Here is a 23134-nt window from a genome sequence, read left to right as displayed (position 1 = left end):
GGTCGTACAAGTTTGGCCACCGATCCGCCCACCGGTGAGTCTGTCTGTTGCCTCCGGTGACAGGTCGTGCTTCTGATGCAGCCAACGGTTTCATTTCGCCCCACAAATCCGCATTCGAAACCATTCGATTGATCATGCTCGAGTTCGGGTGCGTGTACAATTAAATTAAAATCGTCCGGCATCAAGACATTTAAGACAGTCGGGAAAGTGACACCAGCTCTCCGCTGTCTTGTTTTTCATTCCAAAGCACTTAAGAGTGCGTTGGGTAACATTCTCCCCAAAATCCGACGCCTAATCCTTCACGCACACGGCATGACACACGCATCACGTTTGCCCGGACTGGCCGAAAGATTGGTGTGATTTGATAAGAAAGACAAAGTCCAGACGCCAGCGGCTCCACGGCCCTCTGTAACTGGTTTGGGGCGATGCGATTGATCACACATCAGATCAGATGTGTGCGTTCGTGTGGTATTTCGGAGGTCTTTTATCTTGATCACACGGCTCTGCGATCACACACGCATGATTTGACAGACTAGAGAGACAAACATACGGGTGAACTCAAGGGAAGGCTTGTTAGCATACAATTTGCGTCCGAAAACAGGATACGCAAGAACATCACTAATAAGGGGGAAAAAACGGGATCCTGTAGCATTGAAAACTCCCAAGGGAAGCGGTATCTCTTCCTTTCTTGTTTTAATGGAATGTGAGCACTCTCTAAACACGCGTCGATCGGCAATCAGTTATAGATCCATTTAATAAATTTATATCAAACCTTTAGCCTTTAGCCGGCGCAGATGAGGGTGCCAAATGTCGATGATACGCACTGCGGTGTGCGTACCTCGAGCAAACAGAAAACTAATGCCTGTCCATTAGTTTGATTACCGGCCGAACATTAGCATAAACCCTTAAGTGTCTAGAAACTGGATCTGACTAACTAACAAACTGACTGATTGTTAGTTTTTTACATGGGGTTTTTTACAACGATCCGGGACCACGATCCTTGTCGACGTATTTCAAGCTGAAGGGAATTGTTATTTGGCACTCTTTCATTTTGTTTGCGGCCATAGATCAATAAATCAATCGAGCGTATGACATTTGTGGCAAGTGTTTTTTTTGGAGCAAGCCCAATCCGGAATCGATTTGCGAATTTCGTGTGTGCGCAAAGTGATGACGACGACCCGCTTGCTCGGTGGTGGAACACATTCCTCCATCGCGCACAGGTTGGCGCTGTGGCAAACAAATTGTTTCGCAGTTGCTGCTGAGTTCGTGATGTTTCTAGTCCATTTATCTTATTCACAACAGTGGGGCAAGAGGAGGAGGTGCGAGGTACGCGATCGAACCGGCACTAGATCGAAAAGCTATTAAGACGAACGAACCAGGAAAGAGGGTGGGTAGCAAAGGTCACCTGTTGGAGATGTGATTGGAAATCTGCGCTCGCGAGCGATGGAGAGAAGCTGGCATAGAGAGAGGAGGTCTAGGCTTTGTGTAAAACATTTGAAAACTAAATAAGATCATTAGCTTTAAATGCTTGCCACCTTCTCCGGGTGGTTGGGCTGAAGGTATGGTAGCTATAGCGCATACTTTCCAAGTACCTCTCGATAGTCGATGTGGGCATTGGTGAGGCCTGAACGGGCAAAGTTTGACATTAATAAACTCCTAAAACCCGGTCATTAATTATTCTTCGGGGCAGCAAAGCGATGATGAACGCTGGTCATCTATCTCTCTCTCTCTACCTTTCTCCTTTTTCGCGCCCTCCGCTGGAAATCGGAATGGGAGATGACAGCTAATCGCTCGAGGGTTCCGCTTCAAGACGCGCCACGCGCATTTTCGACACATTTTGGGCCAACACAACACCACGTACGGCCACGTCCTGCAGTCTGAAACGTCGAACACGTGAATCATATTGCTCCTAGAGCAGCCGATTACCGTTAAATGAGCGTTAAAGGAGCTTTCCTTTCGGTACAGGGGGTTAAGGTTCCGCTTGCAGCTATCCAGATGTTTGTTCGCATGTTCAGGGGTAGGGATTTTTTTCTTTTTCGGGACCGATTGCGATCGTACCAAACCAAAGTGAGGAGATTAATGATGTTCCGTCCGTGTGTGTGTCTGAGTGGTCACATGTGGGCCCCTGGTCGCAATGTGCTATCGCGGGGAAGAGACGTCAATCGCCGATCGGCAGAGGCGATATCGATGACGCTGGTCTGCTGGAAAGTCCGTTAGGCGGTTTGGAGGGGGATTCTCCGCCCGGTTGCGTTGTTATGTTGTTTTCAGTGTAACATATTTTTGTGGGTGGTTGAAAGGTAATCGATTTATTTAAACCGCCCCGCTGGACATGATGGTGGCCGTGGCAGTGTTTTGAGAATTGCGACGCTGATGTGATCAAAATGTTAGGAATGATCGTTTTGGGGATCCGAGGGTGTGTGTGTGTGAGCGTTTTGGAGTTTATCTTATGCGATCGTTTGTATGCCTTTGTTTTTTTCCGATCCGCGATCAAAGCACAGTTGAAAGTTTGTATTAACGTAGAAACATTTCCTATTGAAAGGCAATATCTACCTATCTACATTTCGTTTCCTAGGTACTCCGCTGGAAAAGGGTGAAAGAAACGCTCCAGTACCAGGTCCGGCATGAAAGACGCTGCTCAAAAGACTGCAACGGGTGGCTAAGCGATGAACGTTAAGGCGCGGTACCACCCGGAGCGTGCGATAATTTGTTCCATCGATCAAAGAGCGACAATACCGACCGATCTTCGGACATTAGTGGCCGCATAGTTCATTCATTGGCTTCACTTTTCTCGCCATGCTGCAGGCGGCTGCAAGAGGAATGTTTGCTGCGTTCTGCATTTTGTCACTGTTGAAATCTGCTCTAGAAAAGCTCATTTTTCACTCACACACACACACATACTAGCTGCATTCTCGGCAAGTCGGCTCATGGCAGGATGTGCTTAAGGGTAAGATGCATTATATGATCGCAATGTCTTAGTGCATCATAACATTTATCGCACTGCAGCCCGAGCAGAAGGTGCAGCCGGTTGAGGATCGGGGGTTTCATCTAGGATTAACGATTGTACCTGGGTACGCTTTATTGGCTTCCCATTGCTTTTGTCCATCGCTGTCATGACGCACGGACCACCACCGGAGTGTTGGGGCCCGTGGTATGCTAAAACGGGGCAAAGGTTTTTCATTCATTCGCTCCTGAGCTGTGCATCGATGAGAGAACCATGGTGAACCGTGGCAGATTGGCAATCTTGGCGGAGGGCGGTGAAATCGTTTGCCTGATCGAGTTGAGATGATCAATTTCTCGCCCCGCTTGACAAGTGATTCTTAAAGTGCTTTTGCAAGGGATACTACAACAACAAAAGATGGGTTTTGTGTGAATATATCGATAAAGGCGTTTGCTTTCTTCCTTTCGTTTTCTTTGCAGTTTAACCCGTCAATGCATACGATGATGAACTGTGGCGTGTCGTACTTGATAATACAGCATGTTGAGAAGGGCAGCTTTGTAGCCTCTGGTAAGTGTTGATTGAAAGTAATCGATCCATTTCAATCCTTTTATGATCAGGGTAAACAGAACAAGGATAACCATTACTTTGAAGAATATCTACACGTTCAACCTGGGTACTTTGAGCATCTTACTGTAATCGAAATATTTTCCACAATTTTTCTCTTACAATTCTGTCCTTAAGCGTGGCAAGTTGATGTATAATATAGTTTTAGTGAGAACAGTTACTAACAACGTCTCGCTAAAACCCTCGAAATCGATGTGATACATCGATTATGATCCGAACAGAAAGTTAATTATCATTATCATTCCAAACGGAAAGCAACCGCCCGAGAATGGTCATGGGCTTTTCTGACATAATATATAAATAATTCGGCAGCCTTTGTGCTTGCTGCACACCGATATCGTCCGTGTACGCTCGGCAATGACACACTAAGTGGCAAAGATTTCCACACGTTCAGCGTGCTTAATCGAAGTGCCCATGATTCCGCAAACCGGAGATCAAACTTTCCACCGCACCGGGCTGTGCGTTTTCCGAAAGGCTACAAAACGAAACGCTCGACTGTGTCAAACATATGTCCCAAAACGTATGGATCGCATGTGATCGCAAGTTTACATTTTTAAGCGTCCCCCCCACCTGACCGAAAACCAGTTCCAAAGAACCCCCTCGGGGAAGTGAGATGCCATTGCGAAGATTATGCCCTCTACCTCTTCTTGTTGTCGGACCAAATCGGCCAATCAATTGGCCCCGTCGGTGGTTAATATGCAATTTTCAAATTTTTCACCAAGCATTCATTATTCGAGTTGCGATATTCGTGTTGCTGCTTTCGGTTGCACAGCTGGTGTTCTTTTAGTGCTGATGCATCGATCGGCTCATTTTCTTTGCGCTGTGGTAGGTGATGGAATGGTTTGCCAGCTCTGTCTTTGGCACGGAACTGTCGCGGGCAAGTGGTGCCTTTGCAGTGGATGAAATTTTGTGCTTCATCCAAAAGCCTGTTGGGGTGTAGATATCGATCGATCGAAGCCTGTCGCCGCTACCGAAAGCAATTACCCAATTGGGTGGAAGGTACGGGACAGAGGAGTGGATAGCGATAGCTGTTCAAAAGAGTTTGGCAACACATTTTTTCCCGGCTTCCGTTTTTAATTACCATAAAGAGCCTTTTAGCGAGTGCTTTAATTTGAAATGTTAAGCGTCTGTAAGTGGTTGTTGTGGTGGCGCGGAACAGTACATCATGTCGAAGTTTACTTACAAACTTTGGTACTTGATTCTCGAACTGCCTCTACGCCTGTTGAGATCTGTGAGCTATTCTCTGCACATTTTTCCCAAATGTTTGAGCCACCGGTTAGTGACCCTAACCTTATTGAGGCTGGGCTTCTCTACACGCCAGAGAACTTAATTAATCTCTCCGATATTTCGGTTAGTTCTGAAACAGTTGTACAGGTGTTATTTGGGTTGAAACGTTCTTTTACTCCTGGTCCAGATGGCATTCCTGCCTCTGTTTTAATAAACTGTAAGGACGTGCTTGCTCCACACCTTGCTAAAATTTTCAACCTTTCACTTTCTCTTGGGGTTTTTCCTGCTCTTTGGAAATCCTGTTGGCTTTTTCCGGTACACAAAAAGGGCTGCCGTAGCATTGTTTCTAATTATCGTGGGATAACCCAAACATGCGCCACAGCCAAAACTTTTGAGCTATGTATCCTTCCAACCATACTTCATAGTTGTAGTTCAGCTATTAGCCCTAAACAGCATGGGTTTATGCCTGGTAGGTCTACTTCAACTAATCTCATGTCTTTTGTTTCCAATATTTTTAGATCTTTTGAGGCCGGTACCCAACTTGATGCAATATACACCGACTTTCATGCTGCTTTTGATAGTTTACCTCACTCTTTATTATTAGCTAAATTGTCTAAACTTGGTTTTGGTGATGGCATTATTAGCTGGCTGTCCTCATATTTAAATAATCGATCATGCAGGGTTAAAACCGGGTCGTACTTATCTGAGGAGTTTTTTTTGTACGTCAGGTGTCCCTCAGGGTTGTGTGCTTAGTCCACTTCTGTTTTCTTTGTTCATCAATGATGTTTGTAATGTTTTACCTCCTGATGGTCATCTTCTTTATGCGGATGATATCAAAATCTTTTTACCTGTGTCTTCTTCTTCTGATTGTCTGAGACTTCAGCATTACCTCAATGCATTTGTTCATTGGTGTTCATCCAATTTACTTCGCCTGTGTCCCGAAAAATGTTCTGTTATTTCTTTCTCTCACTCTCTTTCTCCTGTTTTATTTAACTATACTCTCTCTAGCGCTTCCCTCTCTCGTGTTATGTCCATCCGTGACCTTGGTATTATACTTGACTGTCGTCTTAACTTTAAACTGCAGCTTGATGAGGTGCTACTAAAAGCAAACCGAACCCTTGGGTTTATCTTACGTTTTACCTCTATTTTTAGAGATCAAAGCATCCTAAGAATCCTTTATTGTGCTTTGGTAAGGCCTATTCTTGAATACGCTAGTATCATCTGGAATCCTCCCACTATTGATGGCTGTTCGAGAATTGAAAGCATTCAGCGCCTCTTTACCAGGATTGCTTTTCGTCGTTTGTTCGGTGCTGCCTCACTACCTCCCTATGAAACGCGATTGCAGTTATTCAATCTTCACTCTTTAAGCTTCCGCCGCCAAGTGTTTCAGGCTTGTTTTATTGGTGGCTTATTACTTTCTGCTACTGATGCTCCTGATTTACTCTCGTCCATCTCGCTGTATGTTCCCTCTCGTTCTCTTCGTCCACGTGATCCTCTGTCAATTGAAACACGTCATACTCTTTATACTTTCAATGACCCTCTTCTGTCCTGTTTCAGATTGTTTAACCACTTTTACTATCTCTTTGATTTCGACTCCTCTCTTAACTCTTTCCGTAACCGTATTTTTTCTTCTAATTCCCTTTAATTATTCTCCTTAGTTTTCTATTACTCTCTTTTTTTTTGTTAAGTTTATGATAGTCTCTACGCTCTACCCTTGTTTTTTTCTTTTCTTTTTTGCTAGGTCAAGACTAGGTTAGTTAGGCTTAGTTTTTCATGAATCATTTTGTTTTTTTGTTAGTATTTAATTAGTTTTAAGTCCATTATATTTAGCCTTGATGGCAGATATTGTATTAAATAAATGAAATGAAATGAAATGAAATGAAACGTTCTGGATGAACACCGAACACATCACATCGTTGAGGATTCTGTACTTACCTAAAGAGGAGAGAGAGAGAGCGAGAAAAGAGAAACAATTAGCATTACAAAAAACACATCATTTCGGTGCACTTGAATAAAACTATCGACCTCTTCTCCAATTTTACCCTTTGCCCTCACCCTAAAATCAGGCTCAGCATCCGATATGGCTAGTTAGCCACGTGCCCACGTCCGAAAGTGGAATCACAGCTCCCTCTACAACATCTTGAGCATTACCAATTAGCCTGTCGTGCGGAAGGTGCAAAGCGAAACTGAGAGAACCAACCATTACCGGTCATCGCGGGCGCAAGTCGTTGTGTTCTAGGTTCGTTCTTGCACTGGCTGTAGCGAAAGCCCAATAGACACGGGCAGAGCATCCACAGAGGGGTGAGGGGTCACAAAGATATGCTCTAGGCTGTATGTGTAGCTTAGCAAACCACCGAAAATGCTGCTATAAGCCACGGCAAGAGAATCAGAAAGTTTAGCCACAAACGGGATACATCGTTCAAGTTCAAGCGTGAAGTTGACCTACAGCAGGCAAGTGTGGTGTTTATTTTTTGGCCTTCTGCTCAGAGAACCTATGTGCTGTTACTGCACGGAAGCCCGAATATAGCCAGGAGGCTCATTAGATGCTTTTACCAATACTTTTGAGCATTCGTTTTTTAGCATTTGTGGCTCGTCTCGACTGCTTCACATGAAGGCAGTTGTTGATCGGGCTGTGGGGAGTACATTATTATGGTTCTTGATTTTTGGGGTTTTGTTTTCGACCTAGAAACAAACAAAAAAGTACCCTGCGTGGTAACGGACGGAAGCTAGCCAACGAAATGTTTCAGCAAGGTTTGTTGAGTTATGTTCGTTTCTTTCGTCATTACTTTGCTGTGAACTACCGTGTACAGGAACGATGGACTTTTCTCGTGGATGATATTTGACACTTGATTGAGAAGTGTAGCACGTTTAATCGAGCGGAAGCGCAACAGACCTTTAAAGCCCTTTAAAGTATCGAATCACACGTGAGAAAATGGAACCATACGGTGCTCGAGGTGCTCCAAGGAATGAACCGAGAATCAACCAGGAAATGGAATAAGCTCTTAAGCTGGACACTAAACAGCAAGCCAAATGATGGAATTTATTGAACAGCAATCACATACACCACACGTAGAAAAACGAATTTGTGTAATAATTCAAATGCTCATTGTTTGCGCATTAAACGTGTCAAGGTTGCAAGTGTGTTTTGTTTGCGTAGTCCTCTTCTAGGCGCCTGGAAGACTTTGCGCTCCCTTCTGGCGTCAATCATGTGAATGATATGTTCTACCAGAAAAACTGCAACGCTAGCAAGCAACAGCTGTGTCCAGATCATGTACACCGGTATCAGATGCGTCAGCGTCAGGTATAGTTGCTTACGTGCGAGCGGATCCTCAATTTGCGTTGAGTATTGCGGCGAATGCGGTCGGTAGGTCCACTTGCTGACAAGATACTGCCAAACGCCGGCCTCCTTCAGCCTGTCAATGTACCGCTGAAGCGTGTGCACTCTGCTATCCTTTTTGTGCAGACATACGAGCGGTGTCTCGAGCATCGGTTCGGGGATAAGATAGAACAGCGTGTTGTGTACCCGTTTGCCTAGCATCGCCGTGTATTGCTCAATGTTACGCTCGAAGATATCGCACTGCACCAGAATGGCAAACTGTTCGGGGTCGTACGATAGCGAGCGATTCCAGCCAACCGTCTGGTGGGCATGCCGTGGTATGTGGTGGACTATATCAGCCAAATCCATTGCCATCACGAGCAGTGGAATCGATGATCTGCTAAACTCTTGCAGCGTTTTCGGAAACAGAGGAAGGTGCGAAAACTCTAGCTGCTGCGTCAGCATTGCGATGTACGTTTCCAGCATCATGAAGTGTAGGAAACGAAAGAGAAGCTTGAGTTGGGGATTTAGCAGTCGGCCCATGGCGGGATGGTGGCGTTGCAGACAAGGGTACAATAGTTTACCGTACGCAGCGTGTGCACCAGCCAGTGCGAGCACGAGCAGCCAGAGATCGAGGGCAAACGGTCGAAACAGCTGTCCGCTTAGGTCGAGCAGATAGAAGCGCGGCACCGCCACACACCAGGTGTAGGAGTTGGGAAAGTACAAAGCTGTCGCATGGACCCATTCATCGCTTTTATCGATTGTGCGCAGGGTTGCTAAATCAAAAAAACGCTTGGAGCCTTGGAGCGTTTGGTCCGACATATCGTGAAGGTCAATATTCTGATGTTTGGCAATGATGTTGAGCATGTCTACATCCACTCCAATGATCTTGTTGTCGCGTCTGACTGCCAATGGTTCCTCTTCGAACCAAGCGATCGTGTAGGATCTACCGCGGAATCGGTTTGGAAATAAGCGCTCGAGCGAGTCGTTCACCGAGAGCTGCACGTAGCCGTTGGCATCGTTATCGAACTGCACCAAAGTGATGGCGTTGGTGCGAACGATTACGTACAGTACGTCGAGAACATCGAGCATAGCAAAAAGTCTGGCGAGGAGTGCGAGATCAGCGCTACGCACCGTGTCGGAAACAATTAGCGCAAACTGTCTCGTTTCTCTACCGGTCACACACAGGTAGTTGAAAATGTTTCGTAGCACTAGAACGTTCTCCATATGCTTGAGATTGTCCGCCGGTAGCTCAATAATAAGCAGTGGAATATGGCTCCGTACCGCTGGTGGTTGTACCGCTGTAATGTTGATATTATCAAGCAGAAGGAATGCGTGATCCGATGTCTCGGCCATTAGGCGTGACGGCAGGTAGTAGAGACGAGCTGGATCGATGTTGACAAGAGCTATTGTTGCGCCGCCCGCACTGGACTCGCCTAGCTCTGTGACGATACGCACTAGGAAGCTCACAAGAACGGTTGATGAGTTCAGCATGATGAGATGTTAAACGGATTCTGCGAATGGGTTGTTACTTGAGCGACTGCTCAATCAGAACTGGCTGGCAAGTGCTTTGGTCTCCATCATTTTACTCGATTATGCAAGAAGTTCAAAAGTGCAATCCATTACACCTTTAAAATGTTCACAACATGCAATTTTCCCGAGTGCTTCTATGATAAGTGCTGAAGTAAGTGCACGTGATTGAAATAGTGACATTAGGGACGTTACAGCAGGCCACACATACTAATTAAAAGCTGTTCAAAATCTTTGCTGCAGTCGATACACCAAATGCTCGAGGATGAAAATGATAAGCGCGCTGGTGTACAGATATCCTCCAATCACGTACACCGGGACGAAATGGAACAGCTCCAGTATCGACGACCGGAAGCTCGTCCGTTCGTCTGCCCCGTGGAGAACCGAAACGCGCCCATCCTTCAGCATCCATTTGCTTACCAGCTGATCCCAGATGCCCGCCTCGTTCAGCCGCGTCACATACTGCTGGAAGCGCACCAGCCGTGGGCTCGTCTTGCGGAACGGGCTAATGCAGATCGACGTACTGATCGGTTCGTCGATCAGATGGTAATGATGGTGGCTGAGCCGCTTGCCCATGATCTGCGTTGTATCGCCGACGGTGAATGGAAATAGATCGCACAGCTGTAGCAGCGCCAGTCCAGTTGGGTCGTATTGGGCCGAAAAGTTCCACTCGATCGTTTTCGCGTGGACCTGCGGATTGTCGAGCAGATACTGATATCCGCTCAGATGGGACGCTAGTAGTGGGATCGGTGAGCTGGAAAACTCGGCCAGCGTTCTCGGGTAGATGGGTACCTCCGACAGGCCCAGTATGGCGGTCAGCTTGGCGGTGTAGTATTCGGTCATTAGAAACAGCAGCAACATGCGTAACATTTGCAGTGGCGTATCGATGGCAGGGAACACGCCCGGGTACTGTTGCCGAATTGGTTGCCGCAGAAACAGGCGATACACGATCAAGAAGGCGGCGAGGGATAGTAGCATCGCCCACAGCGACGGTTGGTACGGCCAGATTACCTGGTCGTGTATGACCCGATCGTACGTTTTCGGCACGGCCAAACACCATCGGAACTGGTTCGGGAAGTAGAGCGGTGTGAAGGGATAGGCGAGCCCTCCGTGCGGCATGCGATACGTCGCCATATCAAACTCAACGTCGTACCAGGATTTGAACAGCTTGATCGGATCCGGCGTGTGCTTGAAAAGGGCAACCGTACGTTGATGCTTTGCGATGATGCCTATAAAGTCGACATCGATGCCTATGATGCGACCGGATGATGCGTCTCGGTACGTTAGGGGTCGATTTTCGATGCAGGCCACCTTGTACGGTTGGCCGGATAGGTTGGACAACCGGTCGGGGAAGAGCTGCTCGATCGAACTTTCTGCCGAGCGGCGTACCAGTGTGGTACGATTGTGACGGGCCGGTATCATGATGTTTAACTGGTAGGAATTGGAGTGCTCCAACACGTAGAGGATGTCGATGGCACCGGCGTGCTGGTAGGACTCTTTCAACACCTTCAACTCAGCCATCGTCACCTGGTTCATATCGATCAGCACAATAAGCTTCTTGGGCTTGCCGTACAGCCCGAAGTGTTGCAGTGTATCCAGGACGTCCTTCAGTATGTACAGTTTGTTCTTCATCCAGTGGAAACTCGTTACGGCGTGTATCATGATAGGTGTGTTGAGTGATTGTAGCTGGCAACCGTCCTGCCGTAGATCAATACTAGCGAAAGTGACGATTGACAATTGCTGCATCAGTTGGGATGGAATGTAGCTAAAGCTGTGCGGTGTATTGAAGTTGACAAATCCCACCGTGGATTGGCTACATCGATCGCAGTGCAGCTCGTTTATTATACGCACCAGAAATGATATCAGTAAGCCAGATGTGGCTGTGCCTTCTTGGGTGTAGATCAACGATGAATCCATTGGTTGCCGTTAACGCGTGAGATCACCAGTAAAAGGATGGATGTATAATGGATCTGCTGGTCGTATCATCTACTAGTTTTATATGTTCACCCTATGTTTGTTTAATTTCTCTGACACCATGGCGACGAAAAAGCATCTAATTAAGTATGGATCACTAATGAATAATGGCTTTTAATGAAAGCTTTTACTAACATTTGTTTTAGCCGTATCAAGATGTACGAAAATGGTTTGTAACTACATTGTTGCAATTAAGAATTCGATATGTTACTTCTAGTTACTATGCCAATTCTCGATGTTTAAACCCTTTCCGTAAGCATTACTGAATCATTTAAGATCAATTTAGATATTATTTATCAGATTTAGCAATAAGCTTCGATCGTTGCATTACGGCAGTGTACATAGTAATTCTCAATAATATCATGTTTTACGTGATGGTTATGGAATGATAGAACCAGTTGATCAAACATGCACACTCATTTTATTTTCGTATTTATGAAATTTGCGAAAATGTTAAAATCCGTGATAATGAAGCAAAATGTGAAGTAAAACACAGAAATACACATTTCAACACATAACCCAAGCTGATCACTGTACCGCAATCTTTAACGACCGTTCAGTCGTCGCAGGATTCGGTGAATGATTATTTCCAGCAGGAACACTCCTACGCACAGTAGATAGAGATATCCTCCAACGATGTAAATCGGTGCAAAGTGCTCCAGCTTTAGCATCGAGCTGTCCAGCACTTCAAATCCCATTGGCTGCATCGTAAACGAAGTCCACTTTCGTACTACGAAATCCCAAACACCTGCTTCGTACAAACGGCGAACGTACCTTTGAAAGCGTGACAGTAACGGGCTGGTCCGGCGAAAAGGGCTCATACAGATTGCACACTTTACCGGTTTCTCTATCAGGTGATAATGATGGTGACTTAGTTCCTTACCAACTAGCCGCGTAGTAGCACGAATGGTATATGGAAATAGGTCGCATAGCTGTACTACTGCCAACCGTGTCGGATCGTAACGCTGGGAAAAGTTCCATCTTATCGTTCTTGACATAAGGTCTTCATTGTTGCGGAGAAACTCGTACGACTCAGGACGATGTACAATGAGCGGTATTGTGGACTTTTTGAACTGCTCGAAAGTTCTCGGATAGGCAGGAAGCTTCGATAAGCCCAGATTGGAGGAGAGGAGTGCCGTATAATACTCACTCAGCAAGAAAAGCAGCAATATACGCAAGATATGCAGCGGTGTGTTGATTATTGGGAATGCATTAGGATGTCGTCTTTGGAGTGTGTGCTTCAGGAGCAAGCGGTACAGCAGAAAACATATGACGATTGTTCCGATCAGCAGCCACATATCGGTCGTGTACGGCCATAGAATCTGCTGGTGCAGGATTCGGTTGTACGTTTTCGGCACCGCCAAACACCAGAGATACTGATTCGGCAGGAAGAGAAGTGCAAACTTGTACGCCTGTTCGGTCAGTATGATACGGTAGGTCGCAAAGTCGATTTCCGTCGAGTGCCACGGTTCGAACAGCTCGATCGGTTGCGCAGAGTACTTGTAGTCGGCTACCGTGTGCTGGTGTTTGGCAATCATATCGACAAACTCGACGTCTATTCCGATCGTGCGGTTCATAGCCGGGCTGCGGAAAGACAGCGGGGGATTCTCTAGACAAGCCACTTTGTAGGGACGTCCAGACATGTTGGCTAGCCGGTCGGGAAACAGCTGCTCGATTCCGGCGAAGGTAGAAAGCTTGACAAACTCTGTAGACATATCATTCAAACGAATAACGACAGGCTCCTTCATCTTCAGCAGCACATAGATGATGTCGATCGCGCCAAAATGGTGGTACGTTTTGGCCAACAGATCTAGCTCTGTTGGTTTCACGCCGTATGCGTCTAGAAGGACGATGATGTTCTTGGTCTTTTCGATCAGTTTAAAGTACTCTAAGATTTTCAACACTTGCGATTGAATTGGCGACTCTTCACTTGGTCCGTTTGGCTTACTGATGCCAAAAGCGTGCACCAGTATTGGAGCGTAGTGAATTGCTTTCGTTTCTGTACGCTGTTCGTTAATATCGATGTTTAAGAAGGTGACTTCTGTTACATGCTTCATGAGCTCTGTTGGTATGTAGCTCAGGTTTTGGTATGTAGCAAAGTTGACCAAACCAACATTGCTTGGATTAGGATGATCTTGATGAAGCTCGACGATGACACGTATCAAGAAGCTAACTAAGATAGATTCAGCGGTAGTTGGTTCCAGAAGAATACCTCCAACCAGGGTCATCTTTACAAAGAGATATTTGACAGCACTTTGTGCGAGTTGTATGAAAACTGCCAGGCTACGAAAGATGTGCTTATGTGTTGGACAAGTGTATTTGTACTACGAATTATGAGCGATAATTGCTTTAATTGTGAGGATTGATCAAAGTCCATTAGGACGTGTTAATTACGCAGACATCACCCATCTATGGGTTTTTGATAATTTCTGTGCAATACAAACACATTGTAGGATTAATTGGGGGGATTGAACAGGGTCCTTTCCATTGGTAGTATTAAACTTTTCCAATACGAAGCTTCACTATTTTTTGTTTCGTTTGAACAATTTCTTGGAGCGCGCTAACTTTATCGAATAAACAATACGCTCGAGAAAGAAAACAGAAATCGTAATGAAATAGGCGTATCCGGCTGCTATAAATACTGGCACAAAATGTTCCAAGCTTAGGAATAGTGCGTCCACATCATCCGGTTCATAAACGACCTGAGTTCCGGACGCTTTCAGGTTCCACTTCTTGACCAGATAGGTCCATATGCCCGCTTCGTTTAAACGATTGACATACATCTGAAAGCGTTTGAGGCGAGGGTTCAACTTTCCGAATGGAACCATGGTAATCGTAGTAGTTAACGGTTCATCAATGAGATGGTAGTGGCGGTAACTCATCTCTTTGCCGAGGTATTTGGTAATAGAACCAATTCTGTACAGAAACATATCGCATAGTTGAGTGAGTGCATATTGGCCGTGTTGGTACTGTTCTATATTGTCGTAAAGAATCATCTTTCTAGCAAAGTCCTTGTTTTCTTGTAAAATGCTGATCAGATCTCGGCGCAACACTAGTAGCGGTGTTGGCGTTTTAACAAACTCTTGAATTGTTGTCGGATAGAATGGAACTTGTGATAGACCGAGACTGGACGTGAGCATGGCCGTGTAGTATTCCGTCAGCAGAAACAGTAGCACAATGCGAAACATGTGCAGCGGAGTGTTTACCAGATCGTACATGTCGCGATGGTGGCGGCGAAGGTACGGTGCCAGCGTCAAGAGATACCAAACGTAGAAAGCAGCTAAGCCACCGCTCAGCGCCCATAGATCCAGCGCGAAGGGCCAAATTACCTGCTCCTGAAGTACGCGATTGTACCGCTTAGGTACAGCAATACACGAACGTTGATTGTCCGGGAAGAGCAGCGATGAAAAAGGGTACTGAACGTCGCCTTTATAAATGATCCGGTATGTAGCGAAATCGAACGTTCTGTCATCCCATGGTACAAATATTGGGCCTGGCATTGTGCTATAGTTCAAGAAAGCAAACGTGGACTGATGATGAGCGATGATAGCGATAAGCTCTATATCGGCACCAACTATACGATGTGAACTGTCCGCATAGGACTTGGGCGGATTTTCATACGTTACCACCATGTACGGTTGTCCCGAAAGGTTGGACAATCGATCGGGAAATAGTGTTTGCAACGAAGCTGTGATGGGAACTTCAATAAATGCCTTGTACTGCCTGTCTAGTCTAAACACTTGCAATTGCGCCCGAAATATCACAATGTATATAACGTTGATTACACCGTGCCTGTGATACAAAGCGGCCACTTTGTGCAGTGGATTAGGTTCCGGCACAGTTTGGTCAAACACTACCACCACTCGCTCTGTTATTCCAAAGGGACGGTACAAGTTTAACATCTTCACCTGTTGTGTGATAATGCCATTTGTCGTTACATTCGCAGCAACTTTATAGCCGTGTATGTGCAGAAAAAAGTTGGGCCGTTCAAATGTGTCCTTGATCAGCGGCGAACTGTCGTAGTTGAGGAGCGTGATCGTCGAGATTTGTTTGAGCAGTTGACCTGGAACATGGTCCATGCAATGGGTGTTGAAGTTAAACAGTGCCACCGCGTTTGATCCGAACCGATCCGTTTTGTTGATGATGCGTACTAAAACGTTTATCAGTAATGCTGCAGTTGTTGCGCGTTCGTTAGTGAACATTTGCACGTATGTGCTGTTTGTTGAGGACATTGTGAGTCGACTAACACCGAGCTGGCGAAGGTGTGTGTACTGTGCTTTAAGTGAATCTCAGTGTTCGATTTTGAATCGAGGATTTCTGAGTGCCTATAAGAAAACTAAAGCTTATCATGAAGTGCAGGATTTTATTACAACATTTAACATAAATTGATGCTCAATTTAAATTTCAGTATCTATTGAAAGCACTATTAAAAGCTGACATATAATTAATATTAAACATCTAATGCGTTTGATGCAATTTGGGGACGTTTCGTGTGCTATCGTTTCCCCACGCGATGCGATGCAAACTAAAGGCTTTGCGATGTGTAATACGCCTTTCAATTAATTGTTGAATGCTCGCTGTATTCGGTGGACAGCGTGCTCCAGTATGAAGACGGCAAATGCGACAATATATAAATAATACCCATTGATAAACACGGGCACAAAATGATCGAGCTCGAGCATCGATGTGTTCTGCTCGTCGGTATCTTCTTCGCCGCTGGACAACTCGTCGCTAGCCTTCTCGTTCCACTGCCGCCACAAATAGTCTCCAATGCCTGCCTCGTTCAGGCGTGACACGTACTGCTGGAAACGCCAGAACCGTGGGCTCGATTTTCGGAAAGGGCTGAGCGACAGGAGCGATCGGATAGGCTCGGCGATGAGATGAAACTGATGGTGGCTTGTCTGTTTGCCGTACAGTTTGGTAGTTTTGCCAAGCGTATGTCGAAAGCGATCGCAAAGCTGCAGAATAGCAAACTGGGACGGTTCGTAGGGCTGCGTGGTATTTACCGTCACTACACGTGATGATATTTGAGATTGTATTTCACTTAGTATTTGCCGATGATGATATATGATTGGTAATTTTGTGAGGTAAAACTCGGTCAGGGTTTTGGGATAGGCGGGCAATTGCGAGAGTCCAAGGTTAGACGATAGGATCGCGGTGTAGTACTCGGACAGCAGAAACAGTAGCAATATCTTCAACGTTTGAAGAGGAATGTTAACGATGGAATACACGGTAGGGCACCGTGTTGCCAGTATTCTAGCGAGGACTGATTGATAAAGGGCGAAAAATGCAACCAGCCCTCCCGCCAGCATCCACAAATCGATCGCAAAAGGCCATACAACTTGCTCGTGAAGAATGCGTCTGTATTGCCTGGGAACGGCAATGCACCAGTGGAACATAGGGGACATCTGCAGTAGGGAGTAGGGAGGAGATGCAATTGTCCTGATAAATCGATACGTCGCCAAAGCTATCGACGTAGTCTGTCCGTGCTTAAACACTGTTTCCGAATTTTTTGTATAAAAGTACCGTGCGTTGGTTGATTGATGCTTTGCTATGATGTCGATAAGGGCAATTGCCGAGCCAACGGTTTTGTTGTTCTTATCCTTAAACGTTGTCGGTGGATCCTCGTAGCATGCGACATAATAGGGACGCGAGGATAGATTGGCCAGACGGTCCGGGAAGAGGGTTTGCACTGTGTCGTGATGATTGTATCGGATGAGCGTAGTGCTGGCCATATTCATAGCTACTACGGACAGATCGTCATCCGTAACAAATAGGTAAATAATATCGATCACTCCTAATGTTTCGTACGCCTTAACGAGAGCGACGAAATTCTGGAGACTTGCGACTGGGGCTTTCACAAGAACTATCACTTTCTTTTCTTTTGCGAACAGATCGAAGGTTTGCAGAATGTTATTTAGTTGGCTTTGTGTTGTTGCATGGGGGACCATATGTTTTGAGAATGCCTGTAGCAGGATAGGCATGTGGGTTGCGCTTGGTTTTTTGTAGATTTTGTTGAAGTTAATGCTAAGGAAGGTGGCTGTAGACACACGCTTGCCCAGTTGTGCTGGTATAAAGTCAAAATCGGCAGTGTTGAAGTTTGCTAACCCAATGGTAGCAGGGTTGGATTGATTGCTGTGCAGCTCCGCAATCACACGAAGCAAAAAACTGATTAATATTGTATTGCCAGCTAGGTGTTCCTGAACAAACTGGAGCTGAAACTGTTTCATTTTTGAATTTTGAACATTACAGACTGTTTCATACAGAGTGTTATTGCATGCAGATAGTTTAGATTACGTACTGAAACCTACTAAGTTCAAAAGATACTTCCTAAGCTAGGTTTTCATCCGGTTTGCCATAGTCTAAGCGGAATTGAAAACAAATAGAGTTGATTACATATCCAAGTATGTAATTAGCTGGCGTATGTTTAATGTGTACATGATTGTGTTATAGGTAATTTGAATACCTACATTTGACCTTTGTTTCAGCAATGATGTGATATGTTACTCAAACATTTATTTTTCCTGTGTCTGTGCTAAAGCGCTGAATACATGTTTTTATAGTCCCATCTCACCGTTAGCTTAATAAGTATGATTATATTAATGTGTCTTATATCTGATGCTTTAAACTAAAAGTCCGGTTAGCAGCTTATGAAAGAAAAATGGAAGCAAATGCTAAACAAAGTATGAACCATGCATACTAGTGACTGCAAATTGCTTGATGATTTCTACGAAGGAGAGACCGTATGATCGACAGGCAGCTCAATTATTAAACTCCAAACTAAGCCTCTGCAACATAACTGTCAAAAACTGAACCTCAACAATGGTCAGCTCCACCCGCTGCTGCGCATTTGGCTCACACCAATGTGTACCGGGTCATACTTTCGGGACTGTTCATTCCTAACCAATATCCCCTCCCTGAAACAATCAATCGAGTGGCGCTGGACGTGGTCTATAATTTGCCGGTGCGTCGGTGCGGCCGGTTAGTGCTAATCAAATTAGCAGATGCCCAATGGCTGAGCTGACTCATCAACGTTTGGCCCTATTTGCGCCACCCAAAAGGGCAGTCAGCGAAACCAATCGACAACCAATCGGATGGGTGGATCCAGTCGCGACAGCACAAATCCATTGACGTGTTGTACGTTAAAGTAAAAAGGCTTTCCCGAGATTTAAGCGTACGCGAGCGCGCTGGCACAGCACCACCTCCAAACAATGGCCGCCGTGTTTCTTGCTCCAACGTTGCCACGCAAGATTGTGGGGCGTTGTGGGTGTAACGCTGGCTAGGCAGCAGGAAGGCCGGTACAGAAAAAAGAATAGACCCGAACAACTGAATGCCGGGCATCGTGTGATTATCTTAATTAATCGCCTAACTAGCGTGACCCCGCGCACACGAAATCAGGTCCCAATTTAGGAGAATGAAACTTTGAATTGAAGAGGAAGTACCCGAAAACAACCACCAACCGGTACAGCGGCGGACAGTCGAGGGAAATCTTTGGGGCTGAATGATTGGGAAACTTCATTTGAAGCTTGATTTCTCGCTGACTCATGCGAAGTCTTTAGGGGCTTGTGGTATCTGTGCAGAGGAACTTAACCGCACTGTGACTGTTCGTGCTGTTTTTCAGGCGCTTATTGTTCCGTTCCGTCTACCGGTGGTTCTTTGGAGATTTCTATCAGTTGTCATACCATACGCGGTTAAAGCGCGAGGTTCGGTACAAAGCAGGACTGTATGGAAGGACAATGAGATCCAATGTGCTCTGGATCGTGTTTGAAGGGTATGCAGGTTGGATAAGGAAGAGAAAAAAAAAGGAATGTAATGCTGCCTAATGAAGAGGAAGGCCAATTAGTGAGATGTCCACGGGGCTGATGCGTTTATTATAGAGACGGGATATGTGAATTTTTCGACAAATTGAGTCTGAATTTTGAAGTTTTGTATTCATTGCTTGTAAGGCATGTGAGGAACCTGGGTACAAAATACTGAAATCTATTTCGTCGTCTTCAGGTCTTAGTAGAGTACGAGACTCAGCAATTAAAATAACGTTATATTACATCTAGTCGACCGGATTTGTTCCATCGCTACACCCAGTCACTTCTAAAAGTATATTTGCAATACCACACACAATTTGAGTCAGCAAGCTTGACTCTCTGTAACCAAAACCGGTGCTCAATTTATGAGCTCGTAAACAAACTCTCCTCGTGCAACGGACACTTCATTCCGTATGCAGCCGGGCGGCTTAAGTGATGCCGCGAAGCGAATGGGGGGGAAATACAGTGCAAAATCTAATTGAATCCTTCGCTGTCGTCATTGCAACCTTATGATTATGGGTGAAGTAAACCATCGTTTTACGATGGCGGTAGAGTAAACCCCAGTAGCTGGCGGTGACGGTGGAGTACACAGACAACGCACGTATAATTATTAATCGCTCCAGCACAGCTAGCTTGGCTTTCGAATCGAAGGGCGGCAAATAGGCGAGGACTTGATGCCGCTCTGTAGTTGGTTCCGTGCCATGATTGCATTCGGGGCAGATCTACATTAAATGGCGCTGCAGCTGTGGCAGGGAGGTTCTAGTTACCGGGGACCTCTGGGAGATTAATGAATGTATGATTATTGGCTGCATCTTGTGCGACCGGCTGGTGGAAGAGTTGGCTTGAACACGAGGCGAAGAGATTACGAGACAAATGAAATCGTTTATTATGCGTCCGGGTGGTTTGGGAATGCCTGGGATATTCGAGATGTAAGCGCTCCTCCGAGCGAGTGCCACCGGTAGCAGGCAGCTGGTACAGGAATGCAGCAGTTGGAATTGAATCATATTTTCTAGAACTGGTTATAAGCAACGAGATCGGTCGCCGTAAAGCCATCAGCTTTAACTAGTTCCACATTTATATTGGATAAGATATTGGCAATGGAGCGGGCAGGCATTACGAAGCCTGTGGATGGGCGCCGAGCAGGTTTAAGATTAGTTTATACGTTTCAGTTAATATCGAATTGCTCCCAATAATGTTTTAGGTAGCTTGGAGAGTGATGGACACGGACAAGCCATTGAAAGCAGAAAACAAATTGTTTGCTCCACAATACACATTGTCCAGAAATCAGAAATCAACCATAACGTATCTGGGAATAACTTGAACCGGGCACAACAAACATTTCATCGACTCAATTGTAGTCTGTCCAAATTTGATCCAAACTCAATAAACGCACCACCGCGTTCACCGAAACCGTCGGACGGGTCCCTATTCGTGACCTTTGCCGTCGCGCGGTGCCCGGGCTTGATCTGCAGCAAGCGCGCTTTAGAAGCCATGACTTTCTAAACCGGGGCACGATCGCTGTTTGCAAACAAACAGCTCCGTAATCGGGTCTGTTTGCTCAGGACGGTGCCGCCTGCGTTCCACCTACCCGCGGTGGCATCGAGATCACCCAAAAGCTTACCCTTCCTGTCTGCTTGACCTAAAGCATGGGGCCCCGTACGACGAGTCTCTACGAGCGGGTGCTGCGCTTACAAAGTGAGTTGCTGAAAGTTGATTTCACAACAAAACCGCTGTGCGTACCGTAGCCGTTTTGTCAAAATCCTTGTAGCATTTCCATAGCGTGCTCGTGTGCTCTTATCGGTGGTGGAAAATCAAAACCTCCACCACAAGGTGTGTGTGTGTATGTGCGTCTCACCGGGAACGGAGGGACTGTGTGTGGTTGGAAATAAGACGATTTGGGGCCACACCATGTCCAACATTTGGCAGCGAATCGATCGATTGATGTCGATAAGCGGGCGGCACCACATGCATAGATTGCCCTGTGCGCTGTAAGCAATAATGTTTTTTCGGCGGTCGTGCTGTTGTTGCGAGCGGCTCTGGTTGCTCCAATGCCTGTAGCGTTCGCACTGTATGATGGCATGATCAAGAGCGGCCATTGGAGTGGTGAGGATTTTTTTTCAAATACTTGTGCATGTCTCTAACACTCCCGCGTGCTTTGCGCGGGTTTGACTTTTGGCCTCCCGTTTCGCAATTGTTGATCCATTTGTGGCATTGCTTCTATTCAACGGCGAAAAGCAATTTCGACGATAAGGAAGTCGATTTAAACTGCGAGCGCGTGTTTTTGTGCTGGGCAGGTCTGTGCAGTGCGATAGTTCTGTGTGTGCGTCTACATGAAATGTCAGCAATTTTTTTGGTACGCAAAGGAATTAAATGATGTCGGTAATAAAAACACGACATAGTAAGAAAAGATCACATATCTCTTTAAGGCTGCCCGCAACATTTCTGCCACATTTCTTCGAGATGAAGCATAAAAAGAAATGTTTTATCTGCTCGCAGAGCTTATCGCTATCCTCGGACTCATATTTCTTTGGAAAAACGCATTGATCGACAAGCAAAATCAACCGAACTTGGCCGCTTGCCAAACTAATGATCCATTCGCTCGGCAGGAAATCGAACCCACCAATCCGCATCGTTCGATAAGATCCCTATTTTTGCTTGCGCGTGTAACGCACCGGTGTAATGTTGCAGCGGGTTTTACGAGGTGTCTGATCACTGAGCTAAACAGCGAACCGTCAGCTTATGGGCTTTATGGGTGCCCATTTGCCCTCCCCAGGGGTGCTCAACCGTGGTGCTGCCGTGGCTCCGCTTGCAAGAAATGACAAGAAATAATGCAACGCTCGTAAATTAACACCTGCTCGCGCATTCGTACCGCGAGTCTTGTGATCGGGGCATTGCAGCATTGTGGTACCGTAACACGAGGAACAAAGTAGCAGATCGGAGACTGATTTGGTTCGTTTTTGTTTTTGTTTTTTATCTGGCTTCTTTTTCATCGATCACATTTCAATGGCATATTTGTCCGCACCCTGTTTTGGTTGCATTTTCGGGTGCATCGAGACGGGTTCGTCGCTTGGCTGCAGCAAGGTGGCTTTTAATTAAAGCAAAACGTTGAGCTCATAAAATATGTTAACAAACTATACCACATCCCTTGGGCCTTTTTTTTCGGGGGGGCCGAGTCGTGATCGTGAGTGTGAGGCATGCAAATCGTAGCAGCATCAAACTCCCCCCCCCCCCCCCCCCCCTTACTCTTGTATCCGGATCGGGCGATCGTGTCCCGCCGAAAACACATTAATATGTGTACATTTATATTAAATGCTGCTGTCCACCGCTAAACCGGTAGAAAGAGGGACAGTTTTCTTGTGCCGGATAGCACACACGTTCGTTGGCGGTTGAATATATAGCCCTCGTTTTTGCCAATTTCCTGTGGATAATTAACAGACTGCGCCCGAGCTACAGTTGCAGATCGTAAAGTGGCAGTAGATGGTAATTAGAATTTATCGTACCGTGCAACGCCGCGGTTGCGCGGGCTCGAAAGTGTTTCGCCCTCGCCGGTGAAAGGTGGTAGCAAAGATACTTATCTTCGCTGGGTTTTATTTTTTTGTCTTTTTGTGTGGGGGATTTTTGCTGTGGATCGCTGGTTCTTTTTTAATGGATCGATCCAGATGACAGCCGATAATGGCATTGTTTTAATTTAAATTTCGAAGCGACGCTTCTCTTCCTCTCTAT

At 45.9% G+C, this 23134-nt stretch overlaps 1 protein-coding gene across 1 annotated transcript in view; it reads right to left on the bottom strand.

The window, feature by feature from the left end:
* Window positions 1-23134, bottom strand: part of LOC121593002 (fringe glycosyltransferase) — a 123899-nt gene that overhangs the window by 50744 nt on the left and 50021 nt on the right. The gene's annotated exons all lie outside the window — the stretch shown is intronic.

Source organism: Anopheles merus, chromosome 2L (genome assembly GCF_017562075.2).
Source record: "Anopheles merus strain MAF chromosome 2L, AmerM5.1, whole genome shotgun sequence".
In the NCBI taxonomy this organism is placed as follows: Eukaryota; Metazoa; Arthropoda; class Insecta; order Diptera; family Culicidae; genus Anopheles; species Anopheles merus.
Note: the sequence above shows the minus strand (reverse complement) of the source record. Positions and strands in the feature narration are given on the sequence as shown.